The sequence below is a fragment of the Eubalaena glacialis genome, chromosome 7, assembly GCF_028564815.1.
Source record: "Eubalaena glacialis isolate mEubGla1 chromosome 7, mEubGla1.1.hap2.+ XY, whole genome shotgun sequence".
NCBI classification, from domain to species: domain Eukaryota; kingdom Metazoa; phylum Chordata; class Mammalia; order Artiodactyla; family Balaenidae; genus Eubalaena; species Eubalaena glacialis.
The window spans coordinates 95,357,574-95,376,198 of NC_083722.1; positions in this window are offsets into that span (position 1 = coordinate 95,357,574).

Sequence of the window (18,625 nt, forward strand, 5' to 3'; positions counted from 1 at the left end):
CTCAATGTCTTCATCCATAAAATGGGGATGACGATCCCTGCCTTCTGGCTGGATAGGCTTGTTGTGAGACTCAGGTCATATTCTTTTATTATGTGAAGCTGTGTTGGGAGGTATAGTATTTAGTATTTTTTTCTCCTGTATTTAGTATTTTTGACTTTGGATCATGGAAGATTGAATGAAGGTAAGTTTGAAGTGTGATTTGAAGGGCCTGGGAACCATAGCCTAAGAGACCAGAATTGGAGACTCTTAAATGGTTTAGTTTTAGAAATGAGAAGAGAATGTGTCACCATTTGGCAGACAATTCTTGAGAAGCTGTTACTGTGTAAAGCCTGATGGATGAGAAGTGTCCATTTAGAGACTTAATTAGGACAAACAGAGTAGCTCTCTTTGGTCCAGAGTCTGGCCCTTAGCCATGTGGCCTCCAACTGTCCACACTGTCGTGACTGTGTTTATCTTTCAGGACAGGACTCAGGCTGGCAAGGCTCACGTGACCAATGTCCCAGAACCAGACTATTAATTGATTCATTTCTAGTGAAAAGTTCAAGTGCCAAAGGGATCACAGCGCTCATGCCTGGTGATCCTCTGCTTCTCTCCCTCTTGGCAGAACCATGTGGGAAGCCCAGTCTGACCCAGAAAGTTGCCTGGGGAGTGAGGTGTGGGCACCAAAGAGGCGAGTGAAGTGACTCCACAGGTTCGGGGTGGGGGTAGCCTGTTTCTATCATCTCCCAAGGTCCCGTGGATGGCTTTGCCCAGGAGACTGGAAAACTCAGTCTTTTGCCTGAAATTTCCTATATCTCTCTGTAAAAATATATACCTATTTCCAACAGCCTTTGGAAAATGCAGACACACACACACACAAATAGAAATTGTCTGTAATTCCATCACTCAGTTCTAACCTCAGTTAATATGTAATGGTAAGTTTTTTCTATGTGTATACACATTTTAAACAAGAATGTCATTATAGAATGCAATAGTGGACTAGTCAGGGTTCTCAAGAGAAAGAGAACCAATAGGATCGATCGATGGATCGATCCCTCCATCCATCCATCCATCCATCCATCCATCCATCCATCCATCCACCCACCCATGCATCCATCCATCCATCCATCCGTCCATCCATCCATCCATCCATCCATCCACCTACCCACCCACCCACCCACCCACCCACTCATCCATCCATCCATCCATCCACCCATCCATCCACCCATCCATCCATCCATCCATCCATCCATCCATCCATCCATCCATCCATCCATCCAGAGACAGAGGCGATGGAGAGTGGGGGGAGTAGAAAATACCCAAGGAATTGGCTCTGGCCACAAAATTACGGAGGGTGAGAAGTCCTGGGGTGGAAATCAAGATGGCGGAGTAGTAGGATGTGGAACTCACCTCTCCCCACAAATACATCCAGAGAAGTCCCAAGATCTGGGTCACCAAACTGGAGACCCGGGAGGGCTGATGGTGTAGCTCCAGTCCCAAAGCCGGCAGGCTCGAGACCCAAGTAGAGCCAGTGTTTCAGTTCTAGCCTGAAAGCAGGACAAGACTGATGTTCCAGCTCAAGGCAATCAGGCAGGAGCTTCCTCTTATTCTAGGGCAGGTCAACCCTTTTGTTTTATTCAGGACTTCAGTGCGTTGGATGGGGTCACCCACATCGGGGAGGGCCATCTGCTTTACTCAGTCTACTGATTGACATATAATCTCATCCAGAATAATATTTAACCAAATGTCTGGGCACCCCATGGCCCAGTCCAGTTGACAGATAAAAATTAACTGTCACAAATGCTGCTTTAGTATTTATATACCTTTTCCATATAATATATTGGGAATATTTTCCATTTCATTACATAACCTTCCACAACACCTTTTAAATTATACCACATTTTAATGAACCATTTCACCATTGTTGTACATTTACATTGTCCTTCCTAGGTTTTGGTGCACTTCCTAAAATCTTTTCTGAAACAAGAATAGTATAAATAAAGAAGTAATATACTCTATAAATAAAAGGAGTAATGCAGTTAACCCTTCAGCACCACGGGGGTTAGGGGCATCTCCCTCTGCACACTCAAAAATCCATGTATAACTTATAGTCGGCCCTCTGTATCCTGGGTTCCTCCTAATCTGGAGTTCCACATCTCCAGATTCAACCAACATCGAACTGTGTAGCACCATAATATTCACTATTGAAAAAATCAGCATATAAATGGATCTGTACATTTCAAACCTGTGTTGTTCAAGGGTCACCTGTAAACATCATAGGGGATAAAATGCCTCCCCAGGCAATGATATATTATTACACTGTCAGAGATGGCCCATAGGTCTGACTCATGGGACAAGTCTAGTTGCATTGCCTGAAACCCCTTTATATAGATTTTTCCGTTTTCTCTCTGGTCAGCACCTCCCAACCCTTTCCCTGACAACGAGCACAGTTCCTGGCATATAGCAGGTATATGCCTCTGTGTTTCTTGTCTAAAATTATCTCCCCAGTCCCTTATTCTGTACTACTATTGTTACCTTCATAGCACCTACCTCTATCTAAAATATTCTTGGTAATTTATTACTTATTTATATGTCTTCCCGCCTAGAATGGAAACTCTGTGATGGCAGGGACTATGGTATCTCATGCACTTAGAACACAGGCACATAGTCAGTGTTCAATGAATATCTGATAAATGAAAAACAAATACCTGGGTGACTGTCCTATGAAAAATCTCTGAATTTCTAGAATCAAATTTATTGGTCCAGGAGGGAAACGTACATGATTCTCTTCTGTAGTTAAAAATGGGACAAATATGAATCATGTATTGGTTAGCTTTTGCTGCAATTACGCTGTGCAATTTTGATCATTTTTTGTGGTCTTCTTGAATCCACTGGCATGTATTTCTGGTAGTATTCTCTCAAATCAGATTTTGGGACGCATGTCCTACAGAGTGGTCCCTTCCTGCTCTCTTGTAGCTTTGACATCTCCTTTCGTTAAGCTTCTCCACCCCTAGGAAAAGGCTCTCACTGCAAAGCTGGCAGAGAGTGTTTGGAACACCTGTGAGTCCATCCACAGAAGGCGTGGGCCTTGCTAACCCTCCCTGCCAGGGGCCTGTGTTTTGGGGGCAGGGGCTCAGTGACAGAAGAGGGAGGGAGATGTGTGCCTGGTCCACAAAGACCTGCTGGGCCTTCTCACCTTTGACTTCCATGCATCCTCTTGCTTCCAGTACGTGGGAGCTTTCTTTCATGTCAGGGGCGAAAATGTAGCCTGCAAAATATCAGGGCCGGTCAGATAAGGCTAGGCCATCGTGGCATAGAAGGCTGCCACAGGGGCTTGGTGTCTGCTCCACGGGGAGATTCTGTCTGGCAATGAAAACTATCCATTGCGTATTTTGGTCTCTTGTGATACAGAGCTGAGTTCTACTCTTCTTATCAACTGGGACATCATACTGTATTAGGAGTCAGCACACTTTTTCTGGTAAAGGGTCAGATGGTTGCTAGGTTTGGTTTTGTAGGCCTTGTGGTCTTGGCTGCACGACTACTCAACTTTCCTGTTGAAGCGTGAAAGCAGCCCTGGACAGTACTGAATGGCATGGCCATGTTCTAATAAAACTTTGTTTACAGAAACAGGAGGTGGGCTGGATTTGGCCCATGGGCTGTAGTTTGTGCACCCCTGTGCTTTAGCACTGTGGTTGCAGGTATGGATTCTGGAATCAAATGTGCCTCGTTTCAGAAGCCAACCCCACCGCTTTCTGGCTGTGTGACTTGGGGGCTTGGGGGAGGAGAGCAAACTACCTTAAATTCTGTCTCCTTGTCAGAGGAGATCTGGTGAGAAAACTGCTCAGTACAGGGCCTTCATGTTAGTTTTATCTTTCTCCAAGAAATTAAATCAGGAACATTTTACTTTTTACTGAGAGTTCCTTTAGTGGAAAAGAAAAAAATCCATTCTAAGGCAAAACAAGAGACCCTTCTTTACTTAGGCAAAATGTGATCTTGTGACCACTTGAGGCAGCCAATAGCTTAGGGCATCAGACAGGAACCTGATCCTGTAAAGAATGTTTTGCTTTGAAAGGCATAGAATAAACCAGGCCACTACTGGCATCTTTTAAAAATGTTAACTGTTTTTTTTTTCCTAGAGAAAACATAAGTAGGTTTCTAAAATCAAGTTTCTCTTTGTTTCCCGTACAAATGTACTTAGAATAGACAAAAGGAACCCAACTTGCCTGTGAGACCTCCTCCACGTGGTCCAGCGGGGGCCGCCAACTGCACAGCCCCCCACGGCAGTGGCTGCCCAGTGAAATCTGGGGGGCCTGCTTAATGAGGGGTGAAGGCAATATGGACTCCGGGATGTGGCCAGTTGCTGTTTCACAGTTGGTAGGCAGTGTTGCAGGTGCATTCTCTTAATGAGGGTTAATTTGTCTCATATTTTAATCTGACAGAATCTGGCCATGTTGCTAGTATTCCTTGGAGGTGACTTGGTTGTTCTTGGTTGGCCTAAAGAGAGAAAATGGAGTGTCATTTGGGGTTATTCAATGAGGAAGCAGCGAGCTGGAATTTGTAGGAAATCCTGCCTTTTGGGGGCCCAGAGTAACAATTACCTGGAGGGACAGCATTTTAGTAGAAATGGCACATATGAAGGAGGCCTGAATAATGTTTCTGGAAGACTCCAGTTTGTAAAGGCTTGCTGTACAATGAACTGAAGCAGCAAACGAACTAGAGGCTTATTGTGCGCTGCGTGTGTAAATTTGCCGGTTTCAGATATTGCTACCTGTGGGGTATTTAGTGGTTGCTACTCGGAGACGAACACAGATTCTTCTTCTCCTTAATTAGAGACAGAAGTGTTTCTGAAAAAACTGGGTTTTGCCTGAAAAATCAATCATGAAAAATAATAAGTACCTATTGAAAAGTTAAAATAAGTGAATAAAATGGAACATTTTTTTCCCTACCTTAAATTTCAATCATAGATTTTTAGACCTAAGTGTTGTTAAACTGCTTGGATGTGTTTTGAATTGGGTAGGGAGGCATACAAAAGCATACATGTATATATTCACGGTATTTGGGAAAGTTCTTTAGTTTGAGCACGATAGAAACCAAACTCCTATCATCTTGAGACAAAAGTAGAATTAATAGCTGTGCTATTGGGAAGTCCAGGAGTGGATCTGGATTCCAGCATGATTGAGTCCTGGGGTTCATTTGAAGTCTTCCCTCCTTCTTTCTCTCCCTTCCTCCTTTCCCATCATCTAGTTCTTTTCTTTTCCTTCCAGTCCACTGCAGAAGGTTCTCCTTCCCTTGAGGGGAAAGATGCTTACCTGTATCCCCAGGCTTATAACACATCAGTTCAGTGATCCCCTGTGAAAAGAGGAACTTCTTTATCTAGGGACCTGTAGATCAGTCCCAGGGAAGGATGGTGACAGCTCTGCTTGGGCCAATCTCCGTGGACAGTGGAGACAGACCTGGGTCACCTCTCTTTGTGACCAGGTCGGGGGTGGGGTATTATTATGGGGCACTGCAAAGGACAGAACCACATGAACTCAAAGGAGTGGGAGTTGCTGATACCAGAAAAAGGAGATGGAATGACAATTAAATAAACACACGTATATGTGCATGCACACACACACACATATTCATTTAAACAAAAAGAAGACTATAGAATCTCTGGTGTTCTACAGCTTTATTTTTCACTTGGTGCATACCTTTCTGTGCGTGTATGTGTGTCCTTCTAGTTTTCTTTTGAAAAGTTAAACAAGTTTCATAATTGGCATGCATTCTATTTTACCAAAGCCAAAGGAATAACCACTTAATGGAAAGCAATCCTTTCACATCCATCTTAAAGCACGTGACAATGTATATTTCAGTATTTCCTGTGTGTCTCTGACAGCTATCACCGAACTCCTAATTTCATTAAATAGATTTTAAAAACAGAGAGACACCATATCTGTGTCGGATTGGCCTTCGTCAGTAGGAAACAAAGGAGAGAGTTCTGAGCCTTTAGAGAAGCCCTTCACTTATTTCTTACTGCCTCGTGTTCTACTTCTGCAGTTGCTTTCCTTTAGGCTTGAAAAATGAAAATCTTAGCCCTAGAGGGGTGATGATTTTAGCAATGCATCATTTTTATTCCCTAAGGTAAATGAGTTTTCTAGAGCCTTTCTCTGCTTAGAGGTTTTGATAGGAGATGAGAGGGAATCCTGGACCCTGGGAGCGAGTGTTCCTTGGAGTGATGGGTTGTACAGGTAAGGGGGAGAGAAGTAAACAGGGGTAGGGTTGACGCAAAATACATGGGTGCATCTGGGGACAAGGCAGAGCTCAGTGTTTCATTAGAGAAAGGATGAAAACCTCTCCTGCCTCTTGGGGATTTGGCTCCATAGGTACCAAGACCTGTAGGAGTCCAGAGGACTCCCCCCTCCCCAATTTCTGCCTGTGTCCTTCTGCCTGTACACGCCCCCAACTGCCTGTGCTGTTTCGACTCCACACTTGTTAATATCTGCACAAAGCCCAGGCCCTTCTTGGTTTGCACAAGACACTTCCTTATCCCCCAAACATTAGTAAGCATAATAACTTTTACTGAAAACTTCAGAGAATTCATGGAAAGGAATAACAATGGGATTCATGTGACTCTTTTGACCACCTCTGGTGCCCACGTGATTTTTTTCTTTATTCCTGTCTGCCTTTCTGGGATCAAAAGAAATTCTTCTCTTGTTTCCTGTAGAATAGTTCTGTGTGAAGTTCCCGAGTTCTAATAACCCCAAGCAGTTTTCAAGAGGCTGAATAATGTTCTCCATCGGACTAAAGCAGTGTAGGAGAAAGAACATACGTGTTGGAATCAGGCAGGCTTGATTTGAAATTCTAGCCCTTCTGCTTCCTGAATGTGCAACCTTGGGCCACTCCCGAAACCTCTCCAGACTCAGCTTCCTCGGCTGTGAGATGGTGGCCATGACACCCACCTGAAAGCATTGCTGTGAGCATGCAATGGTGCTTCCCAGGCAGAAAGCCCAGAGCCTGGACACTTGTGGAGCTGGAGGATAGGGTACAGGTAGCTCTGTAAGAGGTGGGGTTTAAAAGGGGAGCAGAGGCTACGTTATGGAACCTTCTAAATGTCAACCCAGTTTTTGACTTTATTTTGTAATCCAGTTAGGAGCCATTAGAGGTATATTAATAGGGTTGGGCCTTAGAAAGATAATTCTGGGAGCATGGAGGAAGATGGGGGTGGTCCAGGCAGGCCCAGGAAGTGCTGATGAGCTCTGGTGCTAGGAAAACTGCACCACCACGTCTGAGGTGGTGTCAATGGAATTTGATAATTTATTAGATTCTAGCTGGGAGTCAGCTTCCATTCATCCCTTTCCCTCTGTGTTTAGTTTTGTGATTTGATGCTACTCATTGATTATGCATATTATGATTTTTTCTAATCATTTATTTTAATTTTTCTAACGGCGACCAAGAGAACGAACGCCTTTGCAAAGTTCTGGTTCCCAAGAATGAGGTCTACTTCTTTTACCAAGGTCCCCTAGAGAACTTGCACCCAGCACACTGGGGGTCTTTCATACATATTAAATGAGCTGTTATCTTTGTACTTGTTTGCTGTGGACAGTTGAATTGAGGGGTATGAACGGTAGGGCTCTTCGATGGACAATTTGGAAGGAAAAGAATCTCTCTGCCAGGCAAAATGGCGAACATTTCTCTACACATGGTAGTTATCTGTCATTACGGGTATCATCCAGAGTACATCTCTCGGTAGAATTCTGTTGCTGCAATGTCAGGCCAGATCATCAGCTGCTGGCGTTAGAGATGGTGCTTTAGGCTTTTCTGTTGCCTACTCTGTGGGGTAGGATGCTTGCAGTGGGGCTCTTTGCAGGGAAGGGGATTGGAGAATGCCACGAGAAACTTTGTATACGCAGACAAAGCACAAAGCTGCTGGTAAGGAGAGTTTCCTGTTTCGACAAAGGCACAAGGGCTTCAGAATTTCCCCACACCTCAGGTGTGAGAGCTAAAGTTACCTCTAGGCTGTTTCAACTGAATTGCGTGATTGGTACTTCTTTGATAAACCCAAGTCTCTAAAGGCTTGGCGACCAGTAAGGCTGATCTTCCATAAGGTTGAGCAGTTCTTAAACAACTTCCCTGGCAGTTTAGACATGCACTGGGCTTTCCCCATCTCCGCCCCAGTCCTATTAGTAACGCCTCCTGCCTTGTTCTACTCTTGAGTTTTTTTACCGTGTGGGTAGACGTAGCATGAAATTCCCAATTTGTTTACGTCTGACGTGTCCCGTGTCTATCAGGCTCATCTCTCCATATATCATGAAACACTGAGATGGACCTTTGAAATGGAAGCCAAATCTTATTAAAGACGTAATCATAGGTCTTCAAGTTATATAATTGCTTGTGATCTCCCTCTCTTGGTCTCTCTTAAGCAAATTAAGTTTGGTATCTAAATTTCTGTAAGGTAATTGAGCTGGAAGAGGCTGCATCCAGTGAAAGCCTATTCAAATGGTACAGAAAAGTGTATGTGTGTGTGTAGGGAGAATGGATTCTTGTTATGTATTCTGCATGTTCATTTAACCTTTTTAGATGCATGTCCTTATTACTATTGTACATTGAAAATCATGTTGTCTTCCCTGGGTGAGCCCTGGAAAAGTGAGGCTTGCAAACCAGACTTGCTTGGCAGAATGATGAGCCTTGTTTCGTGGCCTGAATCACTTAAGTGCTACCTGTGAGTTAGGTGTGGGCGTCTGTGTCTGGATTTCTCTTGCTGTAGGATCCAGGAGCCTTCAGATCTCACTCCCAGAGGTCCATGAGACCCATCTCTCAATGAGACGAGAAACTTTTCCTGAGTTAGATAACATTCGAGTCTGCCCAAGGGCTTGAGCCGAAGGGAATGAGAAAACGCAGGAGGCTGTGCTTATTGAACAAAGCTGCCCATCTGGAGTTCATCCAACCAAGGCTGAAATCAAATGGGTAAAAAAAAACTGAAATGAGAGACTTTGCTTAGTTTTATTTCATTTTTTGCCTGCTGTAGCCCGAACTTTCCATTTGCTGGGTAATATGCACATTACCCCCTGTTATCCCTGTCTATGCTTTATAGCTCTTGAAAAATCAAACTGCCCTTTATGTTGACTGTTTTTCATCAAATACAAATGCTTACAAATACACTAAGGCATAAGGTCAGAAATCAATTCCATCTTCCTAAAATTACTTGCATGCGGGAGATGGCTGCTCCAGGGAGCCTAGTTCAATATCTCATATTTTACTCTTAGAGATTACTTGTTTAGTTTCCTAATATCTGGAGCATGCTATGGGATATTTTCTCTTAAAGCAAAAATTCAAAAGTGCTTGGTGAAAGGAGATCAGCGTTTAAAATCCCAGACGGGGCAGCACTGGAAAAGCAGTTGGGCCGCGGATACTGCTTGGTGGCTCCGCTGGACACTTGAGCAGCTGAAGGTTGTGTTTTATCACGAGGGTCTAGGAGTCCTTCCCTGCCAGTGTTATTAGCGCCCTGCATTAGTGGTCTTATTTCTTTTCAAAGTAGGTAGATGTTTCTCTTCATGAATAAACTTAAATATTTGTCATAAAGATTGTTTTGTCCCATCAGTAGATGTATCTCCACCCATTACGAACTGCGATGCGAGTGCTTTGATCCTGATGGTAATGTAATGTATCAAAGCCCTTCAGTTACACATTATTTTGAAAGGAAATGAAAGATTTCCAAGGTCATTTCTCTCATAGCACCCCTCTCACCTGAATCCTGATAGTTTTCTTGAGTGGGACAAAAAGGAGTAGCGTCATATTCATTAAAACTTAGATGTAGTCCTCCATCTTTCCAACTGTCTGTCCGTCAGTCCGTCCATCCATCCTTCTCATGCTCACCAAACACTGCTCTGTGCCAGGCACTGTGGCAGGAGCTGGGACAAGTGGTGAACGAGGCAGACAGCGTTCTCAGTCTCATACAGCTCCCAGTCTATTGGGAGAAACGGAAAATAAAAAGGTGAAGAAAATACTAATAAATCAAATAATTAAAAAAACAGAAAAGTGATTCAGATAGCAGTAACTGTCAGGAAAGAAATGAAACGGATAGCAGAGGAACAGAGATGGAACAGAAAGATGATCAGGGGACATTTTCCTGGGGAGTCAGCATTTGAGCTGAGAGCTGACTCATTAGAAAGACTAGTCCACGCCAAGACCTGGGGAAGAGCATCTTACAAAGAGGGAAAAGCAAGTGCAAAGGCCCTGACGTGGAAATGAATGTGATAGATTGGAAGAACAGAAAGGAGGCGCGCAGGGAGGAGTAGATGATGGAAGGAGAGGCAGTATGGAGTTGTGTTTAAATAGCATGGACTTGAGAGCTGTCTCTGCCTAGACTGGAATCCCACTCACCCCACTTATTAGCTGTGTGACCTTGGGTAAGTTCCTTAACCTCTTCTTTGATGCCTAGTAATTCCAGTAATTCCATAGACACAAATCTTACAATGGCTTGGTTAAAAAAAAATTGCTAACCTAGGTCAGCACCCTTCCTTTGGAGAAGAAACTGAGCATTGTTTGCAGGTTTCATTTAAATTATTTATTAAGTACAGTATACAGGACTGTGTCCTTGTGATGAGACATCCGTAGAATGCTGCCAAAGCTAAATTCTGCGCTGTTTTCACCGTCAGTCCTAGCCAGTATCCTTGAAGGTCAATATCTGGCTCTGATTGACAGTTATCTATACATATATATGCTTAAGGCATATACATTAAAATACATAGTTTTGTTTTTAGAGATGATATTAAAAACACCTTTTTAAAAAATTGTGACAAAATACACGTAACATCAAATTTACCATCTTCGCCATTTTTAAGCACACAGTTCAGTGGCATTAAGCACATTCGCACTGTTGGGCTAGAACATCTTGTTCTTGTTTGTTGTTGATTTCACTTCAGCTTTTATGTAGCTTTTCCTCATTCTTCTTGATCTCCGCTCAGCATTTCACGATGTATTAAATATGTAGTTCTTTGAATCCTTTCCATATCAGCAGACGTTAGCTTTCTTTCAAGTTTTTGCAGTTGCAGGGAAAGTGAGTCTTTCAAATATCTTCCCCCTTTCCTGCTAAATAATAAAACACAGTCCAGGGGCATATTGGGTATAAGTGTAACTTTTCAGTATTTCCTTGTTGGTTATAAAGCAGAATGACCCCTTCCTGTTTGGCAGAAAGACGTCTTGAAGTCAGAAAACAAGTGATGGGCAATTGCTCTGTAATAATCGTCTGAGGTTCCAAGCTGGTCCAAATGGAGCTTTAGCTAACGAATTATGGAGGTGAGATATGTTTTAAATAAAGCCCTACCAGAGAGAATTGCAGTCTGCTTTGTCTCCTATTTGTTTTCCTTACTCATGATTTGAGGGGTGCTCGGATGGAGCCTGGTAAATAATGGCAATGTGATTTGTCATCAGATACCTGGCCAGCTCACCACCGTCGGGAGTCACAAGGGTCCCGCCACACACGTGGTGGTGCTGGCAGCCCCATGGTGAGCTGAGCAACCCTTTAGTGGCTGAGAGAGTATGAGAGGGTTAGGCTTTCCAGGAGGTGCCGGCTGCTGAGTCCCAGGGCTGGAAGCCCCCAGCACCCGCATGGGTTGGTAATTGTTTTCCAGAGCTTCTCTATTGGCACGTCTTTGGAGTAGAGTGTCCTGTGTGCTGCTGTCAAGGATCAGCTGTGGGGCTGTATTTGTATAGCTAGGACTGTTGCAAAGGAAGTGCCGAAAACAGGTGAATTAAACTGGGAAGGGTTTTATTTTGCCACCGTGCTGTACATTACATCTCTAGGACTTCTTTATCTTAGAACTGGAAGTTTGTACCTTTTGATAACCTTTATCCATTTTTCCCACCCCACCATCGCCACCTCTGGAACCTAGCAAACTGTCCTCTGTATCTATGAGTTCTGTGCGTGTGTGTGTTGAGATTCCACATATAGGTGAGATCATGCACTGTTTGTCTTCTTCTGTCTGATTTACTTCACTGAGCATAATGCCCTCAGGGTTCAGCCATGTTGTTGTAAACGGCAGGATTTCCTTCTTTTCTATGGCTGAATAATATTCCAGTGTGTGTACACATGTGTGTGTGTATGTATGACATCTTTTTTAGTCATTTACTCATTGATGAATGCTTACGTTGCTTCCATGCCTTGACTGTTGTAAATAAAGTTGCAATGAATGTGTGGGTGCAGATATCTTTTCAGGATATTGATTCCATTTCCTTTGGATACATGTCCAAAAGTGAAATTGCTGGATCATATGGCAATTTTATTTTTTATTTTTTGAAGAGCCTCCATACTGTTTTCCATAGTGGCTACACCAAAAAAAAAAAAAAAAAAAAGGGTTTGAAAAGATGCTTTCATTCACATTCTGCATAAGATTTAGAGGTGTCGATTATCCACATCAAGTATTATTATTGTTGCTCTAGATTATTATTGTTGTTGTAACAATCATTATCGTTGTTACTACCTCTATTTCTACTTCCTGAAGTGTATCTGTGGGGAGAAGAGAGATTATTCAATGGGCTGCAAGCCTTAATCAGAATAATCCCTCCATAGCACTGGTCTTGTCTTCACCCTGGCCTGTTTGCTTGCAAGTAATTCTCTCTGCCACCATTTTCTAATGAGTAGGACTCATGGACCAGATTTTCATAAATTAGACCCTCTTTCCTACTGCCTCAGATCAGTAATTGTCTTAATATCGACTTGGCTTGAAGTAGTAGAGTTTAGTCTTGAAAGGTTTATTTTTTTTGGAAAACGACATGAATTTTTCTGCCTGACACTAAGGTTTGGCAAGTATATTAAAGGATGGGACTGTCTGGGCACCTTAAAGAGTCGAGGGAGTCATGGCATGTATGCGGCTAGGTTCAACTGCTTCCTACATCCTATGAAAGGCTGGATTTTTCTATGATCTTCTCAAAGGAAAAAGAGAACTACAGCAACAAGAAGACCAATGACGACAACAAAAAGAAAAAGCAGCCCCAAGTGCCCCTACCCAAAGGAACAATCCAAAATAGACCTTCTCAAGAAGACAAGAATACGGAATCTGGCGGATGTGGCTCCTTTGATACTTTGGGTGGCGTGTGCACAGTTTCGCGTATTAGAAATTACAAGTCGCGCAAAGTCAGGGGGAACAGAAGGATCCGGAGCTCACGTGATTCCTGTCCTCTTTGTCACCTACACGCCATTAACGTCCTCAGTGATCATTTGCGCTCTCTGTTGGGGACACACACTATGCACTTTGTAACTGACCGGTTCCATAGTGTCTAAAGGAGGGGGTTACAGATCCCGGGCCCCCAGACTCCCTTTCACTCAGGGATGTTAAGTCATCAGTTGCCATGGCAACTGGGTCAAAGTCTGCAACACCAGCGGTGCGACAACCTGGCAGAGTCTTTGTCCAGGTCCGGTGAGGAGACTTGTCCTGGTGGTGTTGCCATTAAGAAAGTGGCCTTGGAGCTCAGGTTCAGTCTGGTTAATGGGTTTGCCCCTGATGAGAGTTGGCATTTATTTAGCATTTACTATGCACCAGGCCTCGTGATGTGGTCCTTCCATGCTTTAGGTCAATTAATCTTTATAGCACCCCCAGGAGGTGGGTGGTATTATGATCCCATTTTAGAGCCAAGGAAACTGAGGCTTAGAGGGCTTAACTTACCCAAGGTCACATAACAGCTGTTACTCTTATAATCAGGGCTCAGCTAAGCTATGGCTCATGGGCTGAATCTGACCCCCACCTGGCTTTGGATGGCTCACATCCAAGAATAGTTTTTACGTTTTTGAAATGGTTTGAAAAAAATCAAAAGGAGGATGATATTGAGTGATAGGTGACAGTTCTACGAAATTCAAATCCTGGTGCCCATAAGAAAACTTTTACAGTGACAAGGCCTCCTTCGTTCCTTTACGTACTGTGGAGGGCAACTTTTGCTAGATAGCAGCAGGGCTGAGTAGCTGAGGCAGAAGTCGGGGGGCCTGCAAAGCCCAAGATATTTACTATGTGGCCATTTGCAGAAAAAGCCTGCCCACCCTGCTCTTAATCGGTGCACATTCACCTATCTGTTGAGTATCACTAGCAATACTGGTCACGCTCCTGTTACACTTGCTGTGTCCTGGACACTGTTCTAGCCGCTCAAAAACAGCCTTTTGTATCTGATGTCATCATCACCCCGTGTTCACCCATGAGGAACCTGAAGCATCAAGATGCACGTTCTGGGGACTTTGCACCTGAACACAGATCCGTGCACAGGTGCCCTCATCGCCTGCATTTGACAGAGGAGGGGAATGTGAGACAGAGAGGACAAGTGACTTTCCCTGGGTTGCGCAGGAAGCTGGAGACGGACGTACCCCCGCCGTCACGCTCCTCCGCGCCGCTCTCAGAGCACGCCAGGGCTGCCGCGTTTTTACGCAGCTGCCCTCAACACGCGTCCCCCAGGTGAGGTTGTGCCCTCGGTGCCCCGGATGGCCTGGCCACACCGTCTTTCATCCTTTGAGAGCCGGCTCCCCTCCCCCCTCCCCCCGGTGCCCCCCACGCCCGTCCATCCATCCCTGCTAAACCGAGCCTCAGTAATGATCTCATTTACATCTGGGAGGGAAGGGAAGATTTAGTTCAAAACCGCGTGGGCAAAGGCGTCTTCCAGTCGTGCGGCTTTTCAGCCGCGTGCTAAAGCCGGTCTCGGTAATTCCTTCTTTCCCTTTTCTCCCTGGGAACCAGAGGATTTAAATCCCAGCAGGCTGGCAGCAGCCCCTTCTCCTTTCAAGTCGGATAAGTGGAGGCTCACGCGGCGTCTGCGGGAGTAGTTTTGATGGTCTCACAAGGTGAGAGCAGCCTTTTCCTTTGAAGACAGTGCTTTTTAGGCCTTATTGCTGAGTCTCTGTTAGAATAAATGTATGTGGTATTTCTTGAAAGCTCTCGTGCTCACACTATGGATGCTTATGTAGGATGTCTGTTTTGGAGGCGTGAGAAGAGAAGGGTATTCTTTATAGCCTTAGAAGAGCTTCCCTTCCAGACCTCTCTCCATTTCATGCTCAACCACCCTCCCCTCCCCCACTGTCTCTCTCTCTCTCTCTCTCTCTCTCTCTCACACACACACACACACACACACACACACAGAGCTTGCACCCATTGCAAGCAAATGCTCATTAAGCACCCCACAGCAAAGCAACTTCATTTAGTTTTTTTGTGACTTCTGTTCATTCCTAGAAATATTCATCCCCTGTAAAAAAATTGTACAAAACAGAGTTACACAGGCATCTGTGAATCGACTGTGAGAAAGCTCTGTTCTATGTTTGTAAGTGTGGGCAGTATACTGGGAGGAGAGACGCTTGCATTTAAAACAGAAGACAAAATATTTAAAAATCCCTTCTAAGGCAAGGCAAAGTGTGAAGCCATATGGTGTATATTGCTTGACATTGACTCCTAGTGTGTGGGGAAGCCTAATTCCTATACGTGGCTCGGGATAGTTTTAGGATGCTCCCTGATGCAGGTAGGATTCGAAATCAGCTTGGAAATGAGAATGAGAATTACAGAAGAACACTGGGGCTGGATTAGCAACAGGAAATAGGCAACATCATTCAAGAAGTAAAAAGAAAAGAAACACGCTTGAATTCCTTAGTGTAGCCAGGTAAAGCACAGGTCAAGGACTGGCGAAGTACAGCCCAGGGGCCAAATCTGGCCCTCTGCTGGTTTTTGTAAATACAGTTTTACTGGGGCACAGCCATCCCCGTCTGCTTTTGTATTATTTCTGGTTGCTTTTGCCATGCAATGGCAAAGTTGAGTAGGTACGACAGGGACTGAATGACTGTGCAAAGCCTAAAATATTTACTATGGACCCTTTTATAGAAAACATTAGGAAGATGCACTAGACGTTGGTAAGAAAGCTGCACTAGGGAAATAGAATGGAACAAAAGATGAGGAAAAAGGGAAAAAGAGGAAAGTTTAGAAGAGTAAGAAAAAAAAAAGAAAAACAGACGCAGAAGGCAAGAGTTTACTAGGTTTTGTTTGTATGCATGTGAACCCTTTTCTTTCAACCAAATATGTCATAACTGTTATTCACGGTACTTGGCAGTGCCACTCCCTGTGGGACTGTGGAATCACAGTGGAATCACCGTTGGCCAAAGGAACCCTATGACAACAGGTTGGCCTGAAGAGTTCAGTGTCATAGAAAATCTGAAAGAAAAAATTCAGAACTCCTGAGAACTAAATGATCTGTGGATAAGAGCCGTGTGAGGCCTGAAGGCAAAAGCATTACCATCCTGCTTTAGATGTTTCACACTCAATTTGACAACCAGAGCCACTCACTAGGGTGAATTTAGCATTTCCCCAATTTCTAGAACATTCTCAATGGTATCACATGCTTGGTCAGGGAAGATAGGGAAATGCTGGGTTAAATACAATTAAACTTGCTGCAGGACTTCTCAGAGCCTTTAATGTGGCTCACGAAGCTCTGGGAGCAGAAGAAAAGGTATGGTCCTTCTCAGATTTATTTGACATGAGTTTCATCTGGCTTTTCAAGTAAAGCCCATTTTGGGATGCAGTGGTGTAGGCATTATTTTGAGATTAATATGTTCATATGCAGACAGAATGTTAAAGGTCATGTAGCCCCATGCCTTCATAATAATGTTATGAATCTTCTTCCCAGGAACTTTTTAAAATCAAATTTAAGCCTGAGAGTCTGTACTACTGATTTTAATGTTGTTCTTGGAAATTTGTTTATGAAGTTTGGGTTTAGAGGTTTTGTAATTGCGATTTCTCATCCAATTCTAACCTCAAATTCTACTTTTCTCTTGACCCCTGAATTCTCTCCTTCCTGAGGGGGTAATGGCAGAAAAAAGGGCGCTGAAAATGATAAAACTTTGTAATTGGACACTTAAAGGTCAGTCACTGGAAAAAATGAACCAGCACGTTGCCTCAATGGTCGTGGATGATGAGTTTTGGGTTTTAAAAAAAATCCCGTATTTCAAACACAGCACAGAATCAGCCCTAATTGACTGAACTGTGGGCTTCCAAATGAATGTCTGGAAATTGGCAATCAGCACAAGTCCACATCTGCTGTGATAAACTCCTGACTTCACTGTGTCCTCGATCACATGAAGAAGCCTTACTCATTTTTCCAGTAATACTGTCCCCTCAATGCAGATTTTGCGTCCTCTGTGACCTGCTTTGCAAACAAGGGAGGGCCACCCTGGGGGCTTGGGGAAGTGTGCAGGGTTTACTCAAAGCTCTAGGATAAACCCGGTGTATTTTCCTGGAGAGTCTTTTAAAATAACTTTTTACTGAAGTATAATACACACACACACACACACACACACACACAGAAAAGTACACACGTCCTGATGGTATAACTTAGATTTTCAACATAGGAACATACCCACATAACCAACACTCCCAGAGTATCAATTTTAATCGTATTTTATATTAAATTATGTGAAGCTATATTATCAAGTAATATACCTGATATTTTTTTAAAATGAGATTTCAAATAACTTTCAGAGCTCTGCGTGGATCACTCCAGGCTCTGTCCTCGGAAGAGCTGGTGTCCACTTCTCTAAGGAAACAAATAGATGCCTCTTTGCTGTTTGGTGGAAAAGTTTAGTGGCTGTTTGGTGAAAAAGTTCCAGGAGAAATGACTAGGCAGGTATGAGAAGTAATGAGCGTCACACTGAGTCCTTACCCTGGGTTAAGCATTGCACATGTATATTGTGAATGTTCACAACATACCTGGGGGTAAGTGCACAGCACACTTGAAGCAACTGAGGCTTCAAGGCACAGTATCAGTTACAGAGCTAGGATCCCAGATCCTTCAGAACCGAGCATCCATCCTCTTAGTCTCTCTGTTCAACTGCCTTCTGTGACATTTCCCTGTTTCCTTTTGTTTGGAGCCAAGCGATCTTACAAAGGAATGTTGCTATCATTTTTTTTTTTTTTTTTAATGAATTGAACATCCTGACTTCTTGTTGTAGCATTCTGAAAGCAGAAAATTCATTTTTAGGATAGAGATACACGCCAATGGTCTTGTAGCATAGCCCCCTGTCAGTTTTACAGGAAAAGCAATCCAAGTTGAATTTGGAATGAATTACCTTCAAATGGCCATGCTCTGCAATGTATTACTGTAATCTGGGATATTGCAAGGAAGCTTAATGTGCTGGGTGATGACACGTATGACCATTATGTGGCTATCCCTCATTGAATGCATTGGGTGCAACCCAAATCATAAATCTGCCAGCAGACAAAACATAAAATTTACATGCAAGATCAAATCTCTCCTGTCCTGATTTTTACACAAGGGTCACCAGTGGGTAGTAAATTAAGATTCAGAATAAAAGTTACCTGCAAGTGCTAAATCACTAGACCATGTCAGGATCATAGCAGTTTCTTTTGTGAATAATGTCACTGTTTGTTATCAGAGCCTGTGCTTATATAAAGCACGGGTCGCTGTTTGTATAAGGAAAGGTGCCCTTTGTCCCTTAGAGATTTTGGATTTCTTTGGTCAAAGGTACTCACATTGTTTTCCTGAACAGCAGGATATCTGGTATCAAGATCTGGGTTTGAAAGCTAGATGTAGGAGAAGCAGACATGCTTGGATGGTCTTTTGTACTTATAAATCTCTGGCTACCAAGAAATTACACATATATTTCAATTTCATTAGCTTTCAAGAAATATTT